Source organism: Wasmannia auropunctata, unplaced genomic scaffold, assembly GCF_000956235.1.
Source record: "Wasmannia auropunctata unplaced genomic scaffold, wasmannia.A_1.0 LD336037.1, whole genome shotgun sequence".
Classification (NCBI taxonomy): domain Eukaryota; kingdom Metazoa; phylum Arthropoda; class Insecta; order Hymenoptera; family Formicidae; genus Wasmannia; species Wasmannia auropunctata.
Window position 1 is genome coordinate 929,101 of NW_012026853.1, and position 11,793 is coordinate 940,893.

Sequence of the window (11,793 nt, forward strand, 5' to 3'; positions counted from 1 at the left end):
ATTAATAAATTATTTCTATATGCTATTTCCTTAATCGTAACGCCAAGTGGCTTGCATGATTATTCAAGAATGTTCATTAAAGATTTTTTTTTACTTCCTGCCGATTTCTTCACAGTAAAATTATTACAAACAAAACTTTTTTTTAAAGAAATTAAAAACGAAAGTCTTTCCGCAAATTAAATTTTAGAAACGTAAATTAATATGGCATGATTTTATTTTGCATTCAATTTTAAATAATTAATTTAATTACAACTTTATAATCACATGAATGTTTGACGTGGAAAATTATTAATGTGTTACTCAAAGAATTTATAGTTGAAGAAAGAATTTATAGTTGCATAGAGAAAGTATTATAATTTCAAAACGCCCGTTGCGTAAAGATGCATAAAATGTATGTACTTAGATGTTGGGTTTTGTGAAAAGAAAAACAATTGCATTTCGTTATCTTCATGTTTGGTGGACACTAGAAATGCGGGACACTTCCTGTAAATGTAACAACCTCGCAGATGGTTTTACGATTTCCGCGATAATTCGCAATTACTCATGAATGCGTAAATGCGTGATGTACTTACCAATTGGTCTAGCTTGACATAAAATGGGCTGCGTGCCAAGCAGATACCTTTCCGGTTTTTTTTTACACAGCATTCTTTTTAGTATTCAGCGTTGCAGTCTCAAAGAAACGGCAGATCAAAGATAGAAAGTCATGATTAAATGATTAAAAGACGTTCATTTTAATATTAAAATTTAATATTAAAATCAAGAGACAAGACATCAGCAATCTTGCTACTATATCTAACCATAATAAAAAAATATAAATGAACTAATAGTAAAACAAAATGTATAAATATAATAAAGTAAAGAAAACATAAATTTATGGAGATCAGTAAACTATGAGAAATGAAATACTAAATGGAGTGACAGGTGAAATTAGAAAAACGATAAGAAGGATCTAATATTCGGAGCAATGAGTTAAAATATTTTATCGTTGAGAAAACAATGACTCATTGTCTGAATTTTATGGATTGATGATGTAATGGATAAAACAGTATCCATCTTGATAACAAATAAATGATATTGAAATAAAGTTTAAAGTTTGCGTGCGCCACTTGCGTATTGAACTTCACGATGATAAAATTATGATTTTTCAAAAACTCTAATGTATACGTAAAACCATATAGTTTGAACCACTTTGCCAACTTTTTTTCTAAGATTCGAATTAATATCGGCTAATTGTAGCATTGAAAAGCAATGCCTGAGCTGCAGCCGTCTTGATTGCCGCTGGCGGGAATTTTCGACGGGTTTTCGTTAAAACCTGCGAAGCAGGTGTTAAGATTGCAGTTATAACGTAGAAACTAAACGTACGAATTAAAATGTCAACCGAACCAACGCGAATGAGATATATGCGAAATTTTTTTTCTCTACCGAGTAATGGCACTCGTCTGTGTAAAGCGGGTTTGTATAGCTGACGAAATTCAAAAATTGTGAAATGTGCCGCATTGCATAATGAATGGCAAATACCGCGTCCGTCGCAAATGTCGCGGAATAAAAACCATAATTCCGCTGGCAAAAACGCACCGTGTGCGCCAGCGATCCGATTATATAATCGGAGCGTGTATGCAAAAATTTCACGCGTAGTGTAGACGAGAGCTAGTGAAAAATTGTTTTCGCCGGAAGTAAACGCGATCTGATCGGAGCGAATCGCACGCCACGGCATGCAACTGCAAAACTTGGCAGCCTGATCCATATTCAAATGTACGGTATATGAGAGCGTGTAGAAGGAAGCCATAAATGTTTTTTTATGGCGCCGTCTGTATCTGTTTCCCAGGTATACTCGCGGATATATTCGCGCGGAGGAATGCGCCGTTGCGCACGCAATCGCCTTAAAGTACGTGCCTATGAAAAGTTGCATTTATTTATAAACGAATTAATAACGCTCGACCGCAAACGCGAATGCAGCGCTCGCGCGAATCGAAACAACAATGTTTCCTATATCCGCATAATTAGAATGATCCGCGCAGATGCGGGAGGGGCAACCCGTTGCGATCCCGACGATTTCAGGCGCTGAAGAAGTCATTAAACCGAGCGATATCTTCATCGCTTTTGAACAGCTCCGTATTCACTTTCTCGTGACTATAGAGTTTTAGAGGTGCTTGAAGTAGTAATAAACGCGATGTCCATGTAATTGTTGTGTGTCTGCTAATTATACTTTTACGGGTAAAATACGTACTAAACATACATTCCGCCTTCCTATACCGTGCTATTATTCATGCTGTTGCATTATACACTTGGGCATCTGCTTCCTGAAGAAGAATCTTGCAACATATTTTTTTCCATTACTAAAGAAATCTCCGAAGGAAGCTTAAGTCTATCAAAACGTGATGTGCTTTAATTGAAAACACGCGTAAAATATAATAAACGCAATTAACGTGACGTAAAATTTCTATATAATTGATAAAAGAAATAATTTAAACTACGGTGTGTTACCTAATATTTTAAGAATATATTACACATAAGAATATATTACACGGCTTTATTGCCTCTTTAATTTCAAACCGATCGGACACCCAAGGCTTGAATGAAGCTATACATCTTTCTTCTCGCATTTTACAACCTCGTTGCCAGTGGCATTTGCATTCGCAAACTCGCAAACCATTTGTTCTTCCTTTTCTCTCGTTTTCTTTTTGTGCGACTAAGGACTCGTCGCGGGGTGGAGGGAAATGGTTTCGAATCACGGCGGCACTTCGTTACCGCCGGTCTCTACCATCGCGGAATGCACGCTGCCTTGTAAGGACTTGCGTGTTACGCGTAGAGGGATTGCCGCGTGTACGTGCTTACATCACGGTGGCGGGCAGGCGGAGAAAACGAAGAGATGCTGCGCTTATCCGCAATATATATGCAGGGCGTTCGTGTCTGCTCTGCGAGCACGTGCTGTCCCGCTGCATGTGTCCCCGCTTGCTGCAAGCTTATCTTCGCCTGACCAAGCGGTACGACGTTTTGCTTGTGGAAGACGCAACTTTGCGTTAAATGCAATAAAAAAAATGCAATAAATAGACAACCTAAATAAATGATATCCATTTGTAATTTTAAGAGCAAATATATCTCAGCTAATAAAGATTTAATTATAAAAAAAGGAAATTTAACGCATACGTTAACTTTTTTAGAAAGTTAATTGACTAATTTTGACATTAATATTAATTAAATTTAATATATGGAAAAGAGAAAGAAAAAGAAAGAAAAGTAATTTGAATGAAGCAATAAATTCGATAAATTTTCATATAAATTACTGATAGATATACAAAGAGAAGCTATCAAAATGCAATTGTTCAAAAAATGAATATTAAATTATCTGTCGTTCTTTTCTAATCCATTTTTATCTATTTATATTATTAAATATTATTTTACATTTATATTATATTATATTATAATTAGATATAATTATATTAGATATTATAATTTTTTAATTTTTTTATAAGAATACATAATAATTTGGAATAAGAATATTTCTTATAAATATTAATTTACCATTTAAAGCAATAATGAGCGTGTTACACGACTTCTATAGGAAGTCAAAGTACTATACAACTTCCTAATTTTGCGGTTTGATAACGTTATTCATACTCTTTCCGATTTTGCCTGTATTATTTTCTTCGCTAGGTAATTTCGCGTTATTGCATCTACATGTTTGAATTCCACGTGGAAAGCAGCATGACCTTCCCACGATAACGCCAAGCGGGAGAGCACAAGACCGGCGAATGTGCGCGCCGGCTGTATAATGCGGGTGACGCGACTTTCGCGGTGCGTTACGCCTTGTGGAATGCAACGGCGGGCGACGGGGACGACGAGGACGACGACATGAGTCGCGTTCCCGATGGCGATCCCCTTATGCACGTGTACGAGATTTTATCTCGCGTTTCATACGTCTCCGTCCGGGAGTCCGATATTGTGTCGCTCGCGCACACCGTAAAGATCCGAGAGCCAATTATGCGCTGATCGGCGGCGTTTGCATATCGGCGCGAATGCAATGTCTACGTCTCCTCGGAGATTTCGCGGCGACCGAAATACATGCTCGTTTCAAGACCACCGTCGAGTCATGCCTTTCAAAGATACAACAAACCATCAATCATAGTATTAAAATGGACAAGCTTTAGAAACGTTTAGAAACTATTTTTAAACGTTTATATTCATGCACTGTTAGATAAAACAGTGCAACTTAATAAAAAATTAGAAATATAATAACCCACAATTATTATTGCAATATATTATTTGTTAGATCAATTATTTTTCAGTAAAATTGATATTCATATGTGCATTGATTGTTTTTTTATTTTAATATTTTTTTACTGTTACTGATTTAAGTTGGTTAAAATTTATTTGTTTTTTTTTTTTATTTTAATATTTTTTTACTGTTACTGATTTTAGTTGGTTAAAATTTATTTGGTAGTGAAAAATGTATTGATACCCGAAACTACGTATAGGATAATGTTATATGTTTCATGTACCTATGAATCGGGCCGTTGAAAATCTCATTACTCCAGATACTGTATCTATGTTACTTAACGAATGAAACGGTGGTAAATGCATCGCCAAAACGCACCGACGAAATGAACTGCGCGCGAAGCACTGCTGAGCGACCGCGACGTTCGAGGCTGACGCTACGCACGGGCGCCCCGAGTGAAAATCGCAATTAATCACTCTCGAACACGTGTGGGAGCGCGAACAATCGCTGATTGACGGTTCTCTGCGCCGGGCAATCACTTAATCGCCCCTTTGGAAATCTCTCCGCGCGCACCTACTTCACGGTGATCCCCCTGTGATTTCTGCATGCCGCAAGTTGGCCCAATGAGTACGACAATACCGTCCATTATGCGACATGGTCGATCAATCATATTCGCATTAACGGAAACTGTGCGAGACCAATTTCAAAGGAACGCGATAGCCATCTCGCTTTCCGGCGATGCCAATTGATTATCACGCGATTCCGTCAATTCGAAACAATGATAAGTGTTTACAGCATAACTTTTAAAGGTTTGTCCTTTTTCTTTGTTAAAGTTATAATAGCAAACAAAATTATAAAGGAAAATTTAAATAAATATTAAAAATATTTCATAATACTTTATAAAAATATCAATTATTAAAAATATTTCAAATATTAAATATTAAGATAATAATATATCAAATATTAAAAATATTTCATAATACTAATATATAATACTTCATATCTAAAGTCATAATATATGTGACTTTATTTAAATTATTTATTACAAATTGTATTTTATTTGTTGTACTGAATTAAACTCTTTGAATTTTGAATAAGTTCTTCTTTTATTAATTCTATTTGAATATTAAAAGAAGGCTTAACAACCTTCTTTATACGATTATGGCCCATTTCTACCACTGTAGATTAACTTTAATGTCAGTTTAATTTATTCTATCTTTTTCACACTCTTAAAACTAGAAGAGGATGAAAACTAAGTTAAACCGAGATTAAAATTAATTTACATTGGTAGAAATAAACATGTATACCTATATTCATGCCGTACGAAATGATGATATTCCAAAGAGAAGACGAATGTCAGACGCAGACATCAAAGTAATCAATATCCATTTATTTCCGAATCGCGTTCGTCGATTTAATTTGCCGAAAGCAAGCATCGGGTCACGCCCTCGATGAGTCGCGATTCTTATCGCAAAAAAGGCGGGACGCAATCCGCTCGTTAAATTCATCAAGGAGCCGCGTGTAACTCTGTCCTTTCCTCTTTCGTACTCGAAATACACGGGTAAGAGATATGAGAAATACTAATATCTCTGTGTCCGCCAACATTTACGTAATATCGCATACATGTGTGTACGCGTCTAGACGTTTTACAAATAAATCGAGTGTTTATCTAACTTCTCATTCTTTTCGCGCAACGCAACTCGTAATGGGATCCCAATTTATTGGATGAATGTTAACCGCTAAAAAAATAATGCTATTAATTAATTTATCGTCTGTATATTGTATAACTACATACGTAATATTCATAATATTCTATATAGTGTAAACGCCGCGAAACCAGTTAATCTAAATAGTGTTGCTCGATAATAAGGATATAAAAGTTGAGAAATTGCGCAAAATTGATACGATACCGAACATAAGTAAAAGAAAAAGTTAATGCTCGAAAATTAAATCATTTCGTAACTATTTATTTCTACTTAATTAAAACGCAATTAATTTACTTCTTTTTTCCAATATACAATTGTTAAAAATTACGAGTTTTAAGTGCGATTTCTAAAAAAAAATATGTAAGGAACATTTCACGTGGCTAGTAGAAAAAGATCGTAAGATTAGACGCAGATTAAAGAACACTTATCTTATTTTGCAATTGTACTCTTTTTTCCAAGTATCAAAGAATATTTGCTTGAAAAGATTTATTAGCTTAATATTGACTTTTACTAGTATTCTTCATATGTGTTATCTTTAAAAGTCGTTCCACGCTTTCAATCTAATTACGAAATGTACCGTGAAATGCCGCCTGGCCAGCGGCAGCACCTCTTATATCACGATCAACTAGAACGCGAAGGCATTTTGAGACCCTGTTCATGCAACGGCGGTGTATCCGCGTGAAACGTGCATTTATTCGTTAAACCAGTTTCATTAGTATCAAATTAAACGCACAGGTATTTGATGCAATGACTCATTAGACACACGGCTCGTGTACGTCTCTCCCTCCCAGTGTGCACTTTACATAATTCCCCGTGGTATCTAATTATCAAATTCGCGGCATCCTTAAACCCGTGACTATTTCCAAGCGCAACGCCCAGATCAAAAGTTTTCTCGTTACGCGGTGAAATATTTTACGAAGTATAAATAGCTTTGTCAGCCTGTACGTGAAGTTCATCAATCTTTCTCTCCGAAAATGCGGATAACTCTCGTAAATCTCGTCCATTTTGGAATCGAGTTTGTCAAATATGATCGCCGGTCCTTTTAATTTCCCACGAGAATTCCATTTGTCAAGAAAGAATGATTCACGGCCGACAAAATCTGGAATGAGAAACAAAACATCTTATTATATGTATATATATATATATGTATATATATATATATATATATTCGTCACTCCAGATGAAGTCGTTTGAGACGTGCAATTAACACTGCGTTGTGCATTGTGATGATACACGGAAAGAACGATTTTGTTGAAAGATCTAAAAATTTTTTAAAAACAGATCTGAAAATAATTTTTTGTTGAATTATCAAAATAATTTATTGGAATGTTAAAACTGATAAGCATTGCTATAAAACGTTTTGATATTCTAGCAATCATTTTGATTTTCGCACAAAATTATTTTGATTATTAAACGAAAATTATTTTCAGATCTGGATTCAGCAAAATTGTTCTTTCCGTATAAGGAAAAATTAAAGGAAATTGGTTTTATTTGCATTTTTTTTTATTCGGTTATTATTGAATCTGACAGGATATCATAAAATAAATGTGTGTGTGAGTGTCATTATTAAATATTATGTAAACATTAATAATTAAAGAAAATTTATAAATTGTACATTTGATATTTGCACATAATTCCAACTAGAATTTGTTCGACTGGCGACATATTATACGACAGTATATCATATATCACGTTCAAAAACAGATATATTTCTCATAATTAATACTTACAAGCATCATTAACAGCAATGCATCTCTCAGATTTACACCACTGCGTTGATTAAACGTACTAATTATTTGTAACATTATCAAAAGGTCTTAACATTTTTACTACAATGTAGTTGACATTTTCATGTGCATCACTTGTATTTGTGAGTCTCGTCATTCTCTGTAATCTGTAGAAACTTTTTCCCAATTTATACACTGCTCAAAAATAGGGGAACACTTCTCCTCACGAGTAAATTTTTATTTATTTTTAACGAGCAACAAGATGTTGCGTCTTCTTGCAGAAATCTTTTAGTCGTAGTGTGAGGTCGAGCGTTGTTGTGCATTAAAATAAATTGATCTCCAACTTTATGACAAAATGAAAGAACGTGCGACCGAAGAGTTTCATCAATGTAGCGAACGTTACTCCTGGAACCTCTTGACAATGCTGTTCCTCCTGACCAGCATTGTCAAGACCAGATCTATCCGCCCAGATATCGTAATACCTACTCAAACCAGTATAGAGCTTCTATTAAATGGATAGATTGATGCAAGGCAGGAGTGGTCAAAGCGTTCTCCACGATGCCGCCATGTACATACGCGGTCATCCGAAATGAAGAAATAAAATTGAAATTCATGGATAAAGAGGACATGACTCCACTGTCTCTGAATCCAATTTACTGAACCTTGATGAATTGCAGATGTGTCGATGAGTTGCTTAACTGTGACACTCGTACTCATTTTCGAGATCTTAGGTCAGCTGCTCTTATAAAACGACTTTGAATCGGTTTGATCGCGCTAATTGCTTAATCAAAAGCAATTGTGCTTTATTCGATTATGTAGAACTTCTGCTGAAATTCGAAATGCAGTTACGCTTCTTTCCCGAAAAGCTACTTTGACAATTGTTCGATCTTAACAGGTACAAGTTTTACGTTTTTGACCTTGTTCTTTTCGTCGACTAAAACGTTCACAATCAGTCTCCTGATAACGAGACCATGCTTGCGATACGACAGACTTTGTGCAACGTTAAATTGACAAACGATGTTTCCTTGACTGTTGCAACTTTCCTGTAATAAGTTGAGCAACTTCTACTTCAATAAGATGTTTGATTATCGTGAAAATGATTTTGACAACAAAATTGTTTCTATTATCGCTTCACGTTACTTTGCTCAAGAGCGGTCAAGTAATCTTGACACGTTTGATTCGAGTTATCGCGAAAAAATTCGCATCTCTATTTTAACTTTTAACGACAATAATGAGAAGACGTAAAAAATAATTGAAAAGATAATTTTCGCATTATTTCTTTTACAAAAAATTAAGTTCGAAAAAATGAGAAGAAGTTACTTATATACAATCATACGGATACTTTTAATTATAAAAATATTTATGACGTTAGTATTCATCAAGTCGCGATTGATCACGGTGCGATTGAATACGCGTTGCAATTTCCAATATGATAATACTGATTAGATTAATCAGGTCTTCAATATTAACACGTTCATTAACGCATCAGCGCGTGATAAAAGATCTTTTTTGCAAACAGGTCACGCACCAGTGCGTGATAAATCTGTTGTTTACTCTAATTATTTTTGTGACATTGGCTTCCGTAGAGATGGTGTGTTCGTTCAGAAGAGCAGCGAACGTGTTAATTCGGTCAAGATGACAGTGTAACCAAACGCAACGTGGTTAATCACTACATCGTCAATTGCAACGTGGTCAATTGCTACGTCATCGATTACAGTGTGATCCTTCGCAGCGTAGTCAATTTCAACGTGTTCAATTGCAACATGGCCATATATTGTACTGCGATAATTTAATATCATTGAAGACAACTTATAATTATGTTCACCGATTTAGGCATCCTCGAAATTTGCTCGGCAGAATCTGCAAGTCGCGCGCATAAGATAATCGACCTCGCACAGTTCGCACTATTAGATAACTTTTTTAAGAAGAGCCAAACGCTAGAGAGTCCGCGAGAGAGCTACGATCTAATTAACGGCGTCATCAACCGATGTGCAATTAAATTTTAAAGGCGATCTTTCGCGTAACGAATTGCCTCCGTAACGCGGAAGTCACGCGAGAGCCGATGCGACCTTAATGATGCGACGCCGATATCGATATATTGCCCCGTAGACATCGCGGGATTCCGCGCTCGTTAATTATGCCACTTGTGCGCCGCGGCGCGTATATGAGCCTTGCATAAGCGGCACCGTCCCGACTGCTGCTGCAATATTTCATTACGAGCGCGCAAGGGACAGCGTGTTACGCGCGCCGGTCACTTGTCGCCTCGTGTGACTTTCATCTTCATGCACAGTAGCTGAGCCACGTAAATAGGAACGGGCACCTCTCTCGGGTGACGGGTGTAATTTCCCGGAGACGCATCGACACGCTCGTACAAAGTTCGGTAAAACATTAATTTACATAAACAGTCATTTACTTGTCGCTGCGAGCGGAACTCCGCCACATTTGCTTTCATCGGAATAACACGTATTCTGTATGTACGATATTAAGTACGAATGCAATAGTGCTGAATGGTAAACGACGCATAACATCAGCATAAGTAAAATCGTTTGGTATTTTTTTCATTCTCCCTCTCTTTAAAATTTACGAAGAGCTATAGGGTACAGTGGGGTAATTTAAATAGTGAGGTAATTTGGAAAATCATGTCGCTCCGAAGAATCCTTCGTACTCACGATATATGTGGGTCAGTGCATAAAAAATACGAGACATTTCGTGATAGACTGCAGTTTTTCTGTTTGGTTATGAAACACATAATACTTGATACGAAGCTGTACGTATCGATGTAACATGATAAAGTAAAAAAAAAAAGAGATTAAAGACGTTTAGAATTAATTTGAATGTGTGAAAGTAATATAATTTTGGTTAACAGTAAACATTTGCAAGAATTTCAGAAAAATAAAATATTTTAAGATACATTTCATTAGATCAATGCCTGATCTAATGAGATGTATCTTAAAATCATTTATTTTTCTGAAATTCTTGCAAATGTTTACTGTTATCCAAATTACCCCGCTGTACCCTACACCGTTCTTTCATTCACCGTTTCCGTTAGCGCCATTAGGCACTGATTGATTATTTAACAAGCGCGTCGAGCGCGGTCACTCGGCTTGCTGAAATTAATGTTTCCGACACGTTTTATTTTTACGCTGTGCACCTATTCTCATGATTCGCCCGCGCTAAGTTGCGGCGCGCTTAATTGAAACCGTTTTATCGCGCGCGGATAGCTTTAATCATTTTAATTGAACACGATTGTCGTTGTGTGCACACGTCGGAGAGGAAGAATATCTATTTCGATTAGTGCGGTCGTTGCGCGTAGTAGTTTATTAATCTACGCGCGATACAAATGCACCGATATCATTGCGTTCATTTGTCAAGCCTTTCGCAATAAATACTATAATCTCGAGTAAGAATTTTCAAGCACATATTTACGTTATGGTAGGATGTAGAATCTGTGGCCTTTTTGTGTTTTATCATATTGTAAGATTCGTTAAAACGTAGTAAAATTATTTTTTAATAATCTTTTAATTAATTAACGAAAATGATCAGAAATAAATATTATATGCCATTGTTGAATTTTTAATACAGAATAGCAGTTTTATTTCTAACTTCTCTCTACTTCTCAAGTATATCTTTAAAATTTTGATTCGAGAAAAGGATTGACATAACGCTTGATGTAAGCTAAATTAATGTTATTAAAGCAATTTTAGAAAGTAGAAGAATTCAATGTAGAAGCTTCATATAACGTGGTAAGAAAGCAAAACTTTTTACTTTCATATTTATGTAGGTCGAAAACTACCGTTAATACCATCTGTGATACATAAGTCAATAGGTAATAATCAATGATTTTTTTCAATGTTCTATTAAAATATTTGCAACTCATGTCTTCCTTTGGAAATCCGATCAAAGAAAATTCAGGTCAATGTTTTGTCATTGCGTGTTTATAAAAATTAATCATCAGATAAGCTACGTAAAAAATAGAATATTATAGTCTTCCCTTATTATCTCCCGTTATCGATTTATAATAGAATAGCAAAACTTCACATATCATCAAAAATAATATAGTATCTTTTTTTCCCTGAATTAATTACTGTAATATATACAATGTACGTCAAAAGTGTTGAAAAGAACATGTTTTCTCTCTTTTTCT